This window comes from Mustela erminea, chromosome 15 (assembly GCF_009829155.1).
Source record: "Mustela erminea isolate mMusErm1 chromosome 15, mMusErm1.Pri, whole genome shotgun sequence".
Classification (NCBI taxonomy): Eukaryota; Metazoa; Chordata; class Mammalia; order Carnivora; family Mustelidae; genus Mustela; species Mustela erminea.
The window spans coordinates 61,700,820-61,718,714 of record NC_045628.1 but is presented as its reverse complement, the minus strand read 5'-3'; positions in this window follow the sequence as shown (position 1 = coordinate 61,718,714).

Sequence of the window (17,895 nt, the reverse complement as noted above, 5' to 3'; positions counted from 1 at the left end):
TCCTCCCAATTAGTTGCCTACAATTCTTTTTTTTTTTCTTTTCCAATTCCCTTCTGAACTTCCTTTAAATGAATTTTGTGCCCACACTCCACCAAAAATATTCTTGTCATGACTTCCGTTGACTGCTCACTGATGAGTTCATAGTAAATTCTCAATCCTCATCTTACTTGATTTATCAGCTGTTTTTGACATGGTTGACTACTCCTTCCTTGAATCATCTTATTTTGGTTTTCAGATCAGCAGACTTTCTCGGTTTTACCTCACTAACTCACTCACAGAACTGTTTCTTATTTCCTCCACATTGCCCTGACTTCTTAATTTTAGAATTCTTCAGGCTTGGTCTTGGTACTTTTTCTGTATTACACTTATTCCATAGTGATTCTAAATACCAGGTGTTCACCAATGATGCCAAGACATATTCTTTCACCCTGAACTCCAGATTCCTGTAGCCAAATCACTACAGAGTATGTCTACTTAAAAGGCTTTTTCAATCCCAAAACAGAATTCTTGATGCCCAAATCTGCTTCTCCCTCATCTTCTAACTCTCACTTGGTGGTATCTTACATCATTCCAGCCACATATGCGAAAAGAACATTGAAATCATCCTTGACGCTTTGATTACTCTCACATATAGTCACTCAATCAACAAATCCTAATGGCTCAACCGTCAAAATATATCCCAAGTCATGTCACTTCTCACCACTTCCATAGCTATGACCGTAGTCCTGTTCATGCCTGGAGCAACACAGTACTTTCCTAAATGGCCACACTACTTCAGTGCCCTCTCTCTGTTATTTAGTCTATTATCTATCAGCCACAGTAATATAAATCAAACTGATTACTCCTCTACTCTCAATCTACCAATGGTTTCCCTTCTTACTGAGAATAAAATTCAAATTCTGTCTCTGACCCAACTCCTACTCTGTTTCTACCCCAATAATATTAGTCTCTTTGCTGAACTCACTTCTTCAAACACAATTAGTTTTACAGCCTTTGTGTTACTCTTTCCTCTGCCTTAAAGACTTCTCTCCCATCTACTTCAAGTAGGTCTATACTCCAGAGCCCTTCATTAAAGAGGCCCTCTCTGGAAGACACAAAGAAATGGAAAAACTTTCCATGCTCATGGACTGGAAGAACAAATATTGTGAAAATGTCTATGCTACCTTAATCTATGCATTTAATGCAATCCCTATCAAAATGCCTCCAATTTTTTTTTCAAAGAAATGGAATAAATAATCCTAAAATTTATATGGAACTAGAAAGAAAGACCCTGAATAGCCAGAGGAATGTTGAAAAAGAAAACCAAAGTTGGCAGCATCACAATTCCAGACTTCAAGCTCTATTACAAAGCTGTCATCATCAAGACAGTATGGTACTGGAACAAAAACAGACACATAGATCAGTGGAACTGAATAGAGAGTGCAGAAATGGACCCTCAGCTTTATGGTCAACTAATCTTTGACAAAGCAGAAAAGAATGTCCAATGGAAAAAAAAGACAGTCTCTTCAACACCGGATGTTGGGGAAATTGGACAGCCACATGCAGAAAAATGAAACTGGACCATTTCCTTATACAACATATAAAAATAGACTCAAAATGGATGAAAGACCTCAATGTGAGACAGGAATCCATCAAAATCCCTGAGGAGAACACAGGTCACCAAACTCAAGGGATGCAAGGGCAAAAATGAACTACTGGGACTTCATCAAGATCAAAAGCTTTTGCACAGCAAAGGAAACAGTCAAAAAACCAAAAGAAAACTGACAGACTGGGAGAAGATATTAGCAAATGACATATCAGATAAAGGACTAGTATCGAAAATCTAGAAAGAACTTACCAAACTCAACACCCAAAGAACAAATAATCCAATCAATAAATGGGCAGAAGACATGAACAGACATTTCTGCAAAGAAGACATCCAGATGGCCAACAAACACATGAAAAACTGCTCAACATTACTCGGCATCAGAGAATTACAAATCAAAACCACACTGAGATAGCCCTTCACACCAGTCAGAATGGCTAAATTTAACAAGTCAGAAAATGACAGATATTGGAGAGGATGCGGAGAAAGGGGAACCCTCCTACACTATTGGTGGGAATGCAAGCTGGTGCAGCCACTCTGGAAAACAGTATGGAGGTTCCTCAAAATGTTGAAAATAGAGCTACTCTGCAACCCAGCAAACACACTACTGGGTATTTACCCTAAAGATACAAATGTAGGGATCCGAAGGGGCACATGTACCCAAATGTTTACAGCAGCAATGTCCACAATAACAAAACCATGGAAAGAACCTAGATGTCCATCAACAGATGAATGGATAAAGAAGATGTGGTGTATATATGCAATGGAATACTATATAGCATCTAAAAATTCCCTCCAACATTCCACACCATTTTCCATTGTTCTCCATGCTCCAGTGCCAGATACTTATGTAGCAAATCTATCTGAGAGGAATATAAATTCTTTGGACCCACAAGGTTTAAGAAATATTTAATTTAGCAGAAGTTCAAATAAGAATGGTTCCATATAATCTAGGTATCCTCATCAGGGATCCCATTATTCCATTCTACAGCCAAAAAATTTACCACAGTCCTGGTTGTACTTAAATACACATAAGAACCAAAGGTCTGGGCTCTTAAAGCCCTAGCATGTGTTATCAGAGAGCTTACCTTTGTGACTTGTTTACAGCTATGCTCAATAGAATTGATATTTAAAGCTGAGCCATAGTTTATAAGTTTCTCTTCTTATGGACAAGCTCATATTTGACCTTAGAGTCATAAGCCAGGAGATACTTTCAAGATTGGCAGAAATTTTCCTAGCACAGAAGTAACACTAATCATTTCCTTGTCTTGGTGAAGACTTTGATAATCATCATGGATTCATTTTCTTTTTCCTTAAAAAAAAATTATGAAATGTCTGTGGAGCCTAAGGAGTATCTGGTACAAAAATAAATTCTAAATAAATTATCACTAGGATCTAGTGATCATAGATACAAGCCACAGAAAACCATGTTGACTTAAGTTTGATACAAAGAGAAGAAAAGAGGTTCAACAAAATCCCTTTCACTTTCCTGCATGTGTCATGCTCTGAATGTAGCTTAAGAGTACAGCGTACACTTGGAACAATCTTGGGAGGATGTGTGTGTGTGTGTGTGTGTGTGTGTGTGTATCTGGACCAGTGGGAAGACAGGAAGTACACCTGAGGTGAAGTGCTGTAATCCCACACATGAAGAAAGCTATAGAATAATTTGGAAAGTTAACATCCTTGGGGATATTTACTGACTCACCTTGAAGAGCTCATCAAATGAGTTTAGATTTGCTCAAATGAAAAATATATTGATTCTCACACCTGAAGTTGTTCATGTCACCTTTATAATTTGGGTAGTGCTGATGTGACAGGTATTTTATACACAATCTCATTCAATCCTCTGTCTTTAGTATCTTGTCATCTCTTAGTCTCATTCTTCTCCATGTCTTGGACAATATTCCATATAATTTGAGGGCAAAGGCATTCATAAGGTTATTAATTGCATTATAGTTTTTGTATCTAAACATTATTTTATGCATAAATAAATGGATGTTGGTTTATGGTTCTTTTTCTCAGTTTTTCATATTTTCTCTTGCCTTTCACCTAGTCTCAGACTACATGACATTTGTTAGTCACCTATTTCCTGTGTAACTCAGAATTGAACTATATGTATAATGAATAGTTATACCTAAAAGAATACGAGCAAAGCTCTTCTATCCATTTGCTTGCCTTGAGGCAATATTGTTTGAAAGACAAAAGAAAGAAAGAAAGAAAGAAAGAAAGAAAGAAAGAAAGAAAAAGAAGAGAACGAGATAAGCCTTGTAAAGCTTATAAAACGTTTGGAATTTCCTAAGTGTTGAGAATTGTAAAGGTGTATTATGTTGTGTTATTGAGGTGACTTTTGGAAAGCACTAAAGGATGGGGGATAATTGCCAGTGGAATCAACCTTGTCTTTAGATAGCTGGAAATTCCAGTCCCACCCAACCTTTTGGGAGGAGACTGGGATGGAAGTTGAATTGATAGCCAGTGGCCAATGAAATACCCAATCATGCCTATGTAATGAAGCCTCTATAAGAACCCAAAAGGTGAAAGAGTTCACCTTTTGGATATGTCTCAGAATTGAACTATATGCCTATGGAATACAGGAATTCCTCCTACATACACATATAGTTCAACTCTGAGACAGTGTTCTGAGAGCTTTCAGGTTGGCAAACAAGAATGTTTGTCTCACTGTGCCAGGCCCCAAACTTTATGAGGGCAGAGCCTCTTGCCTTGGGACCTTGCCTTGTGTCTCTCTTCATTGGGCTGTTTTTTTTTTTTCTCAAAGATTTTATTTATTTATTTGACAGACAGAGATCACAAGTAGGCAGAGAAGCAGGCAGAGAAAGAGGAGGAAGCAGGCTCCCCGCTCAGCAGAGAGCCCGATGCGGGGCTCCTTCCCAGAACCCTGGGATCATGACCTGAGCCGAAGGCAGAGACTTTAACCCACTGAGCCACCCAGGCGCCCCTCTTCAATGGGCTATTAATTCATATCCCTTAATACCCTTTATAATAAACTGATTATCTAGTGAGTGTTAGTTTCCTGAGTTCTAGGAGCACATTAATAGGACCCATGGAGTTGCTGATGGGAACATCTGATTTATAGCCAGTCAGTCAGAAGCACAGATATTAACTGTGGCTTGGGATCAGCGTCTGATGTCAGGAAGACATTTTGTGGGACCGAGGCCTTAACCTGTGGAGTAACTTGATGTTTCCTCTGATTGATAGAATCAGAATCCAGTTAAACTATAGGAAACTCAACTGGTGTCAAAGAATATCTTGGTGGTGTGGGAAACCCTTCCCCTCAACATACATAACACATGGGAATTTGCACTCAGAACTGATGAAACTTCACTCAGACTTTTGCTTAAGTGAATGTAAATGGTTGCTATGTTACCTACATTACTCTATATTATGAAATTCTGCATTTTTATAGCCACTTTAACAATCCTTTCTGTTCTCAAAATGAAACTTATGAATTTTCTTGTAAAAAGGTGGGTATTTTTGTTGTTTCGGATTATCAGGAGCTATAAAGTTAATGGGGCTGGAATTACTGTTATGAAGTTGCATTGAATACTGTTTTGCTCCTGTTCTCTGAGTTTGCTTCAACATTAAGTCACAAAACATTCACAAACTCACATGCAGCCTAAGTTGGCCTGTGGGACAGTTTACTTCAAATTTATTCATTAACTTGTCTAACTCTATGCAAAACATTATCTATTCCAAATGCAAACCGTAGCTGTTCCATTGTTTCCAGGTGTTTTGATAACTGAACCTGCTCAATAGTTGATCCAGTCAGTATGGAAATAACTGAAAAATAATCGATAACAAATCCAATCATGTTCTGAGAGAGTATGTATGTATGTGTAATTTTCCGTATCAGTATACATGTAATTTTTAGATGTCTCTTCTCATTTTCCTTTATTCATTTCAGTAGAACTCTGAGTGGAGAGATTTCTCTATTAGCAATGGGTACCAGTAAAAATAAGAAATTCCAGAGTGATGTCTAGTTCAAAGCAACAATTATATATCTAATACATTCCCAGGGGGTTTTTTGAGCAGTGACTAATTATTACATCACAATTTCCCAGAGGGGCTTTAGCTACAGGTTTTAAAACTGTTTATTACAAATAAAGTAGGATCCTGGAGAAATGAGAGGCCCTTAGCAAAATCAGTATTACTAGCAAAGAAAAGAATTTATCAAGTAAATAGCTCAGGTGTTTTATATGTACCTGGGTAATTTGTCATGCATCTATTTATTTGTTAACCTTTTACTTTGAAATAATTCTAGATCTATAAATTATATTCATAGATTATCCAGAGACTATAGATGCATAGGAAGCTGCAAAATACAGCACATAGGTTTTGTGAACTCTTCACCCAACTTTACCCCATGTTGCCATCTTACATGACTGTGGTACAACAGTAAAACTAGGACAATAGTGCTAACCAGATTACAGATCTTACTCAGTTTTCATCAGTTTTTGCATGTCCTTGTGTATGTGTGTAGTTCTGTGCAATTTGATTCCATTATAAATTTCTGTCACCACCACCACAATTAACATACAGAGCTGTTCCATCACTTCAAGGAATTCTCTTATGCTACCCTTTTACAGTTGAATCTACTCTCTCTACCCACCATATCTCTGTCCTCTGACAATCACTAATCTGTTCTCCATCACTATAAATTTTGCTTTTCAAAACTCTTACATAAATGGAATCACATAGTATGTCACCTTTTGAGATTGGATTTTTATACTAAACATAATGTCCTTGAGACCTATCCAAACGGTTACATGTATCAGTAGCTTTTTCTTTAAATTCCTGAGCAACAGTCTATTTCTATTTATTTTTAAAATTGATTCTTGCCACAGAACATTCCAAAAATGGGATTTAAGGGGCTCACTAAAATAGCTGTAATACAGAAAAATAAAAATATGTAAAGAGAAAGTCAGAATCAGGAATAAAAAATAATATCCTCATGGATTGGAAAAATTAATATTATTTAAATGTTCATATTGCCTAGAACAATCTACAAATTCAATGTAATCCCTGAAGCTAAACCAAATAATCCTAAAATCTGTATGGAACCATAAAAAAAATAGTTAAAACAATCTTGAAAAAGAAGCACAAAGCTGAAGGTATCACAATAAAGCTATAGAAATCAAAACAGTAAGGTACAAACACAAAAATAGATACATAGATCAAAAAACATTCCAGAAATAAATTCATGCCTAAATGGCCAATTAATCTATGACAAAGGAGACAAGAACATACAATGGTGAAAAGACAGGCTTTTCAACAAATATTGTTGAGAAAACTGGACAGCTACATGCAAAGAATGAAACTGGACCGCTTTCTTATGCCACACACAAAAGTAAACTCAGATTGGATTGAAAACCTAAATGTGAGACATGAAACCACAGGACTCCTAAAAGAAAACATAGGCAGTAATCTTTGACATTAGCCTTAGCAACATATTTAGAAATATATATCCTCAGGCAAGGGGAAAAAAGCAAAAATAAACTATTTGGATCATACCAAAATGAAAAGCTTTTGCACCAAAAAGGAAACCATAAACAAAACAAAAAGGCAACCTACTGAACTGGAGAAGATATTTGCAAATGATGTATGTGTTAAAGGGTTAATATCCAGAATATATAAAGAGCATATACAACTAAAAAAAAGCTGATTAAAAAATGGGAAGAGAACCTGAATAGACAGACCTATTTCCAGAGAAGACATACAGATGGCCAACAGACACATGAACAGATGCTCAACATCACTAATTACCAAGGAAATGCAAATTGAAACCATGAGACATCATCTCACACCTATCAGACTGGCTAGTACCAAAAAGATAAGAAATAACAAGTGTTGGCCAGAATAAGGAGAAAAGGGAATGGGAATATAAATCATTGCAACCACTGTGGAAAACAATATGGAGATCTCTCAAAGAATTAAAACTAGAAATACAATATGACCTAGTAATTCCACTATTGAGTATTTACTCAAAGAAAATGAAACAATCACTTCAAAAAGATATATGCATCCCTGGGTTTATTACAGAATTATTTACAAGAGCCAAGATATGGAAGTAACCCATGTCTATACATGGATGAATGGGTAAAGAAAGTGTGGCATGTATATACATATATGTGTATACACACACACACACGTATATACATATATACACACACACACATATATACATATATATGTATATATACATATACACACACAATGGGATATTATTTGGCCATAAAAAAGAAGAAATCTTGCCATTTATGATAACATGGATGGGCCCAGAGGGTGTTATGCTAAGTGATACAAGTCAGTCAGAGAAAGACAAATACTATATGATTTTATTTATCTATAAAATATAAAAAACAAAAAAAATGAACATACATGCAAACAGACTCTTAACTACAAAGAACAAAATTACGGTTGCCAGATGGAGGCGGGTGGGGAGATGGGTGAAATAGATAAAGAGCATTAAGAGGTATAAATTTCCAGTTATAAAATAAGTTATGAGGATCAAAAGTACAGCATAGGAAATATAGTCAACAATATTGTAATAATTTTGAATGGTGACAGATGGTGATTATACTTATCCTAGCATCATGGTGAACATTGAGTAATGTACAGAATTGTTAAATCAATATGCTGTACACCTGAAACTAATATTACACTGTATGTCAATTACACTTCAATAATATATAATTTTTCAAAAATTAATACAAAGGCAGGACTAAGAGTGCTTACTAAGGTAAGCACACAAAATACATGTGAAGAGTTTCTAGAAAATTTGGCTGCCAGCTTCTTGGCTGTCAGTACAAGAGAAATACTGCCGGTTATACAGCTCATAGTCTAAAGATGTAGGCAACCAAGTTTCCCAGGGTCGGCTTAGCTGTTTCCAGGACGCCCGCTGGAGGGAAGATCCCTTCCCAGGGGTCCATCAGGAGACTGTGGCCGGCAGACACTTAACTTAGAAATAAGTTAAGACTCCATCAAAGGATGCATGTTAATAGCACAGGGGATTAACTTACACAATTCAAGATTCTGATCACCCAACTTCTCCCTCTGCTACCTTAGGGCAATAAGAATGTTGATATTCTACTCTATGTGCAGAAAAAGTCGTTCATGTGATTGGATGTGAACAGAGGGCAGACAGTTGTGAACTGAAAAACCATTATGCTTTCCTTTGAAATCCAGTGAGTTCTTTCTCTTACCTGGAGGTGCAGAATAGAGTCCCAAATAATGGCCTCTGTGCCCAGCTAGGACATGGATTTGTTTTATGGGACCCAGACAGAGTGGTTTTGTCAACCACATCTAGCCCCTGGGTGAGTTCACATAATCAGAACTTCCAGTTTCTCTTGAAACCCTGAGATGGAAACACTGTCCATGCATTCTGTCCTCCCCACCCCACCCCCTTTCCAGTCTCCTGGAGTTCAGAGTTGCTCCCTCTTTCCAGGAGGACGCATGCTTTCCATTTTCCCACGGCCAATCCTCAGCCTCCTTCTTTCATATAATTTATGAGGCTGGCTCCAGAACTTGCAGCCTCTGGTCTAGACAGTGTTGAGTGTTCACCCTGTGTTTCTGGGATCATGTTATGGGCGCCGTACACTGTCGGCCTTAATTGGGTTGGCAGACTGGCTATTTATTGCTCAGCCTTATTATGTGTCACCCAAGGGGTCTAGGGACCACAAGGCTGGTATTCTCATAGGACAATCAATAGAGACCAGTAAACTGGGTTACTTTACATCAATGTTTACAATACAATGCTTACTGTCTAGTTTGAAATAGACTCAATCTTCCCTTTAATAAAAAATATCTCTCCCTTCTTCACTTGTTATTCACCATGTGACAGAAACTATGTGTATGTGTTTTTATTTTGTTTTGTTTTGTTTTATTTATTTATTTGAGAGGAGGAGAAAGAGAGACAAAAAGAGCACAAGTGAGGTGGGAGGAGAGGGGCAGAGGGAGAGGGAGAAGCAGACTCCGCTGAGCAGGGAGCCGGATGTGGGGCTCAATTCTAAGATCAGGGATCATGACCTGAGCCAAAGGCAGACGCTTAGCTGACTGGGCCACCCAGGTGCCCTGAAACTATGTGTATATTATAAGCACCTCATTTAATTATTAATTAAAAGCCTGCAAAAATAGTATTACTATCCTCATGTTAAAGATGGGGAAACTGAGGCTCAAAGTTATAGGAACTTGTCCAAACTACTGCTGAAAGTAGTGTTGATATCAAGATATAAACATTTTTCTGCCTGATTCCAACACTTACGGTCTTCATACCATGTCCCATTATTTTATTCATCATGACTCGTGGCTAGTTTTTTCCCCTCCTTGCAAGAGGGCATGGGAGAGATGGGATGGCTTCTCTGACTCCTTGAAGTGAAGATAGAACCAGGGAATCAAAGTAACAAGTAGGGGCACTTGGGTGGGTCAGTGGGTTAAGCCTCTGCCCTCAGCTCAGGTCCTGATCTCAGGGTCCTGGGATCAAGCCCCACATCGGGCTCTCTGCTCAGCAGGGAGCCTGCTTCCCAACCCCTCCTGCCTGCCTTTCTGCCTACTTGTGATCTCTCTCTCTCTGTCTGTCAAATAAATAAATAAAATCTTAAAAAAAAAAAAGTAAGAAGTAGACAGCATCAGGTGTCAGAAAACATAAGTTTTAGCTCTGACTCAAGGGCTAACTTATAGAGTGAATGGAGATATGTCCCTTTGCTTTTGGCTTTTCAATCTTGTCTGCACAAGGGAATGATAACCACTCCATTTTAGATCCCACTGATACCAAGCATGGATTAGCCAACATGAGTAGGACAAAAGGACTTTGAGAAGTTGTGATTTATTTATAAATGTTAAGTATAATTGTTCATTATTGTTAGTTTGTTGTAGAGACAACATAATTTATGGTAATAAATAACATATCAATAAATATTCATTTAATCAATATTAATGAATAAACCACATAATTTATATGAATAAATTTAAACTCAATTCAGTCACCATAGTTGTTCTTTCAAAAATATTAGTGGATGATTGGATGGTTGGAGGGATGGATAATTGGATAGTCAGATAGATGGATAGATGAAAGGTTAGATGGATGGATGGATGGACAGATGGATGGACAGTCTGGGTTGCTCTGGGCTCCTTCAATGTCAGGTATGGCTTTTTCTAGAGTGAGACTAAACTGCATTGTAGAGGACAGCTAAGGACTCATGGAGTCAACTACCATTTGTTTCAGTTGTTTTCAAAATTCTTTTCTTAAATGAAAGAGCTTTGCAAAATCCATACGATGTTCATATCTGGAAATTCTGCTAAGCAGGTAATTCTAGGTGACAAAAATGACTGCATCATAATTCTCATCAAAATCGTTAGAGTGAAAGCATTTTCTTTTTTGGGGCTGATAGAATGAATTTCCACATGTGGACTACTCTCCCAAAACCAATACGACACATATCGTGAACTAAATATTTCCAAGTGTGGCTCTGTCCTTTTAAGTGATTTCCCACATTTTCACTTCACAAGAGACCTCTTAAAATATTATAGTGGTGACAATGACCTCGCTCAAATAGATGCCGAGCCAGCCTTTTACATTTCTAATGCATTTTTCTGGAGTTTAAATTCAATTGTAAAATATGGCCTGTTTGATCTTACCAGGTGTGGCTGTTAATACTTTGCTAATTTAAAAACTTGCCGTGTTGAAGCACCATTCAATTTAAAAATACATGTGCTTAAGATGCCATTTTTGTAGTTTTGTTATGCTAGCCATGAAATATAAAAGCTCAGCTCTTTATTATAAATTGGCATTTCAAAGATCAAAATATGGCATTTGCTATTTTATTGTAAAACAAGTAAGTGTGACTTTATAGACAGAAATATCTCCTAGAAAATGTATTTCAACCTAATCAGAGGGAAACTTGGTATAATTTATATAAAGTAAGCATATCATGGAAAATAAAAAGAACTTATATAAAATAATGTACATTGTCTCCTAAGATGGCTGAGCCATAAAACAGGAGCACTTGTTTATTTTACCATATAATTCCAGAATCGTCACTTTAATATTTAAACCAAAGATCATTATTGCTTACCTTAAATATTTATATATTGGATATAAAAAATTACAAAGAAATTATGGAGATGTTTTAGTTATTCAAGAAAGGATATTTAAACTCTTAGTTAACCCAAAGGTTAGTTCCCAAGGTTAACAACATTTTTTGTATAAAACTCAAATGCATAAATTTAAGTGTGCATTTCACCTGACACAGCTGCCCTATCACCACACTGAAGAGTTCTGATATCTGTAGATTACTCAGTGAAAAGGAGAATAATTTACTTCATTTTTATCTTTTCAGAGAATTTGCTTTTCATAGGCAACAACTCATATTAAAACCTCGAACAGAAGTTTTAAGACATTATTTTTCCATTCATTCTATAGCTTTTACTACATTCATATCAAGATTTTCCTCATTACTTTAAATGTCTATATTTATCGATGAAGTAGATTTATGCTCATGAAACTATATATGACTATTCATATATATCAGCAAGTTACACTCTGAATCCTAACTGTGGTTGATTGAAAGACATTTGTTTTTATTCAGTAGACTATAGTTTATGCCTTTCTGTTGGCATGACTTATGGTATTGGGTCTGTGCTAGACCTCAGGACCTTCATAACTGTTTTGAGTGTGTGTGTGTGTGTGTGTGTGTGTGCTTCAATAGGAGTAAGCTGTTTATCTTGCCATGACCTTTCTTGCCATCTACCCTGTATCTCCATGTACCGACTAAAACTCATCTTTGAAATGTTAACCACACACCCACACACAAACCCCAAATAGATTTTCTAGAACTGGAGCATAGCATCAGCTACCGTGGGGACTGGAAGGATGTCAGATCCCACCTACCCCACAATTTCAACAAGAGCTTCTCAGAATGGAGAAGATGGGCTAAGTGCATGGGGTGCCTCTCGTGTGGCTTCCAGAGCCCATACCCCTGCCTTTCTCTACATTGTCATGTTGGCTTCATGGTTATTTACTTATATCCATTTTCAAAAAGCATTTCTAGTGAAAACAGTATTCTGCTATTGAAAAAGTACCAAACAAATACTATAAATTAAATTAATAAAAACAAAGCCCAAACCACTGACAAACAACAGCCTTCTTTGTCTTACAGATTTTTAAATAGAAGGCTGGAGAATGTAGGGGAATTTTTCAGGATTATGCAGACCCATCCCATTCTTCTGAGTCCTGATCCAGTCTTCCCTCTTGTAGACCCTAAAACTCAAACCCATCAGGCTGTCCAAGTAGCTAGCCTTTCTTTACTCAGCTCAGCATCCAGGCCTTAATGGTTGATGGTGGGAAAGCTGGTGAGAGGTAGAAGGGAGCATTAAATGCTAGACCTCTTGGAAGGGTCCATTTTCTCCCTGGGCCTAACCACGAAAGTCTTTGCCGGGAAATTTTTGTAGCTGATTAGATTTCCTTCTCAGAAATGCCAATCATTACAATCCTTTCTGTGACAGAAGATTCCAACTAATCATAAGCCTTTGTGTTAAACAGATAGGAGTACCATGTAAGAGACAGAACTCATAAGGCTTCACTCAGGACGGCCATGCATCCATGGAGGCCTGAGGACTCAATGTAAGAAGTTTGATGTAGGCGCTCCTTGCCCTGGGTCTTCTTCCTCCATGCACGTCTCTGGCTGCTTCCCCTTCTAACTGCTTTCTCTGGGTCCTTAACATTCAGTTTCTGCCTGTACTCCTCCAACCTGCCTTTTTTCTGTTTAGATGCTCCCAGATAAAGGACCAAAATCATGTAGTTAGTCTACAAGGGTCGTGGCAACAAGTTCCTGGGGCCCTGAGAAACAGAAGCAGGGTGCTCCCTGGCATGTGCTTCTAGCTGCCACACACATGCGCACATATACACGCACATGGGCACACCACATTTACATGGGCACGCACACACACGCACACTCCTGCATGCACATGTATATGAGCACACACACACACACACACACACACACACACACACACACACCCTTTTTGGATGAAAGCAACAGGAAGTCTATGTGCTCTCACTGGGACCACAAGTTGTCCTAAAAATGTTCAGAACACTTTTTACAATAATACTACTTTTAAAATTCATTGTCTAGGGTCCAGTTACTAAAAAGAAAACATCTTTATTTAAGGTCTTTGAAATTCCACCGGGCTTTAAAGATTTAAAACTTTTGGGGTGTTTAATATAAATTTTGCTGTACCTTTAAATAAACTAAAAACTCACAACAGTTGAATCCCCTAAGACCCCTTTAAACACTTAGAGTTTGCTGAGATATGGGGTAACGATGGATGACCATGAAAGGACCAAACACTTCCCCGTTCTACAGCACTTGGCACTAGAATTTCTCTGTGGTCTTTCCCTCATGTAGTGAATTCCAAATGCCAGTCATGGCCGGGGGCCAGTTGTTGACATGACCTTCAACTTCCTGCAGTGAAATGAGAAGGATCAGGAAAATAGATTGTGTTGTCTCCTAGAGTTGAACCTATTTAGCAAAAGGCTCAGTCATTTATTTTGAGATTTTTATGCTTGCTTTTCTTACCCTTCTCTTTTGGAATTAAAATGTTCATTTCTTCTAAAAAGTGAGGGTTTTAGTAGATAATAAAAATACTCTGTTTTGTTTAAATGACCTTTCTTTAGAAAATTAAAAGATGGAAACTCTGTATGGGTTTTAAAACCAATTTTAACTCTCCATGAAATTTAGTCTGGAAAACACTGCTTTAAGTCTGAGTCAAATCCCAAGACCGGGAGTGAACCACTGAAATTCTTAAGAGAATTTAGTTTTTTCTTTTTTTTTTTTTTTAAAGGAGAACATCTATTCCAGAAAGCATAGAGAATGAGGATAGTGAAGGATCCATAACCCTACCCTATTCTCTTTTCCCAACATTCATAGAAGTATAAGTCTTCTTGAAATGTGAAACAGAGAACGGGTAAGGTTAAAAAAAAAAAAAAAATGCTGCTCCAAAACATGAGAAAGCTGTCTCCACTGTTGATCTGTTTCTTGTGTTGGCTGGCTCAAAGGATCACCAAGTGTGACACTGTCACCAACAGTCCCCAATGTGTTTATTTTTTCCTGACAAATACTATAAATTTTCCTCTTGTAGTGCACAAACATTGTTTATGCAGCTGTGACTTCTTAAGTGAAAACGGACTTTCTACCCCAATGTATCTTTGTTTCAAAGACACTTAAAGAGAGCTCTCTCCTGGCATTTGGGGAGAACTTTTCAAGTAAGACCGCCTAATTAGGAACAATCACTGTGCATTAGATCCACTAGAAAGAAAAAAAAAAGCAACTTGGCCTCTTTAAGTGTTTCCATCTTGGGTTACAGACCTCATCTAAAGTGGCTTCTCCCTCGGCCTGCATAGTCTTTGCCATGGAGACTGAAGGTAAGAGCCAATGCTGGCTGGCCGACAGAGATCTAGAACAAACCCACAGGAAATCTCAGCCCCACTCCTCTGAGACCAGCTGAGATTATTTTACTTCATTTAACTAACCAGATGATAGGTTGACTGATGGGGTCATTATGTCCAGTGCAAGTAATTTTAGAATGAAAATTATGCAACAGGATAGACCACAGCTCAATTTTTATCACCCCAAATGCATACAATGTCCCTAATGTGATTGCCTTTGGGCCAAGACTGAAAGAAATGTTCAGTCTCAAGGTGCCTATATTTTCTGAAACAGATTGAGTGAAACCTCTCTCTTTTTTTTTTTCAACCTAAACAAATGCAAGTGAATTTCTTAGGTCTTGCTTTTGAAATATCAGATACAAGATAAAAACGGCAGTGATTAATATCTCCTATGGGGCCAGCGGCTGGCAAGGAAAAGTCAACCTTTATCGGTCTGTCAAGTTGTTACTATCACTTTCAGGCTTGGGTCAATCAAGTAGGTAGGTAACCTTCTTGACATGTGGAATTGCCTGGAGAACTGGAAACTGATATTATTATTCTTATTTTTTAATGTCCTCACGGGGTTGCCTGGGTGGCTCAGTTATTAAGTGTCTACCTTCAGCTCAGGTCATGACCCTGGGGTCCTGGGATTGAGCCCCACATCTGGGTCCCTGCTCAGTGGGAAGCCTGTTTCTCCCTCTCCCTTTGCTCCTGCTTATCTCTCACTGTGTCTCTGTCAAATAAATAAATAAAATGTCCTCACAGAAAGGACATTTTGCCTAAGTGCCTTCTAATTTAAAAAGCACATCCAGATACCACAGTAGTTTCTCTTTGTGGTTTTTTTATTTCCCTTGTTAGTCCTTTTGATATTTTTCTTTCTTTTCTTTTCTTTCTTTTTTTATTTTGCTCTGAATTGAAGAAAGAATTTAATTTCATGATTTGCTCAGTTTGCAAAGAATATCAGCAATTTCTCATTTGAAAACCTTATGCTAGTCCCAGGTGCTAGACCTAAGCTTTTGATTCCTAAACTGGATTTGTAAATCAGTCCTCCTCATCACTCCTACCCATCCCAAACTGACTCCTCTTCCTGAAGTTCTTATCTCATCTTTTGGCATTGCTGCATACCCAACACCAAGACACTGTAGCCGGAGAGTTGCCTTTCCAGCCCTTCACTCTGCACATGGATACTGAGTGCCTACTATGGACCAGACACTGCTCTGGGTATTGGAGATACAGCTGTGTACAAGACAGATGTGGAAATCTGTTCTCATAACAGTTACATTCAGGTTTCATTTCCTCCAGAAATATTCTCACCTTGGTGCCTGCCCTCCAACACACACACAACCTCATGTAAATGTATATATTTAAACATAAAATGACTATTTCATTAAAAGTACTAAATGAAGGAGAAAAAAATCTACATATAACTAGGACAAAGACATTTAGGATGCTGGGATCACTCTCCGATGACCAAAAACCAACCAATCAAAGAAGCAAACAAGAACAATTTCTTGGAATATCATCGGAGGACTTCTCATTTTTAAGAGACAGCGTGAAGTGAGTGAGCAATTTCTCACTCATGTCTCAGAAAAACCACCCGAAAGTGGAAAGGAAAACAAGAAAAACAGTAATGCAAAGCCCATCCATCCTTTATAAATCTAGGAAACAACAGAGACTCCCCAAACAAAAAATAAAAGACTTGCAAAATCAGTGAAGGTCAAGCTGAAACATAGAAGCTCCAAAATGAGGCTGTCCCAGGAAATGGAGCACAGAAAGAGCCCTCAGAGCCCTAGGTGAAACACATTGAAATGTAAACCCAACTTTTTACAACAGGGGCCAGCACACTTTTTCTTAAACAGCCAAATAGTAACTATTTTAGGTTTTGTAGACATATGGTCTCTGTCTCAACTACTCAACTCTATGGCAGGAGAGATGGAGCAGCCATAGACGGCTTGTGAACATGTGGGCGTGGCTGTTTCAACAAAACTTTATAAAAACAGGCAGCTGGCATATGGGCAGTCGTGGCTGATCCTTGTTTTTGAGTAAGAGTATAGCAGTTTGAGGGAGAGCTCTTCTGGTCTGGATCTCAAGCTGGTGAGGTTTCTAGAAAAAAGGAGAAGACACAAAGCTGAATGAAATGTTGTACAGAAAAGCCATGCTTGATGAAAGCTGTCTATAGTTTCCAGTGAGGAGGGAAGTGACTTTGCTTTATGAATGGGCCAAATCTACTATCAATTGGCCAGACCAAGCTAAAGGCTAAAATAACCCACATGCTCATAAGAAAAACTCCTCCTAGCTGGAACATGGTCCACACCTCTCCCTCTCACAGAAGCCTTTTGAAAATAGCTGATTCTGAAAAACTTGTCTTATTCTAATGTGATTCATCAAAAGGAAATCATCTCAGGATCTATAAAAAGATAATAAGGGAAGAAAAAAAGCAGGAAAAAAATATGAAATGAAAACTAAATGATGATCAAGAAATATTTGCCAGAAAAATGCCTAATGAGAGAGATGAAACTGGTGGCCAAATATATTCTTGAATTTTTTTTCAAGATTTTATTTATTTATTTGACAGAGACACAGTGAGAGAGGGAATACAAGCAGGGGAAGTGGGTGAGGGAGAAGCAGGCTTCCCACAGATCAGGGAGCCGGATATGGGGCTCTATTCCGAGGATGCTGGGATCATGACCTGAGTCGAAGGCAGAGGCTTAACCCACTGAGCCACCCAGGTGCCCCTGTATTCCTCAATTTTTAAAACCAAGTGAGTAATCACCTATATTCAGTTTCACAGGAAACAATGATAAAGCAACAGAAGTAGACTATACATGTATTGGCAGAATTAAAGGAAGATATGAAAAAAAATCATAGAATGCCA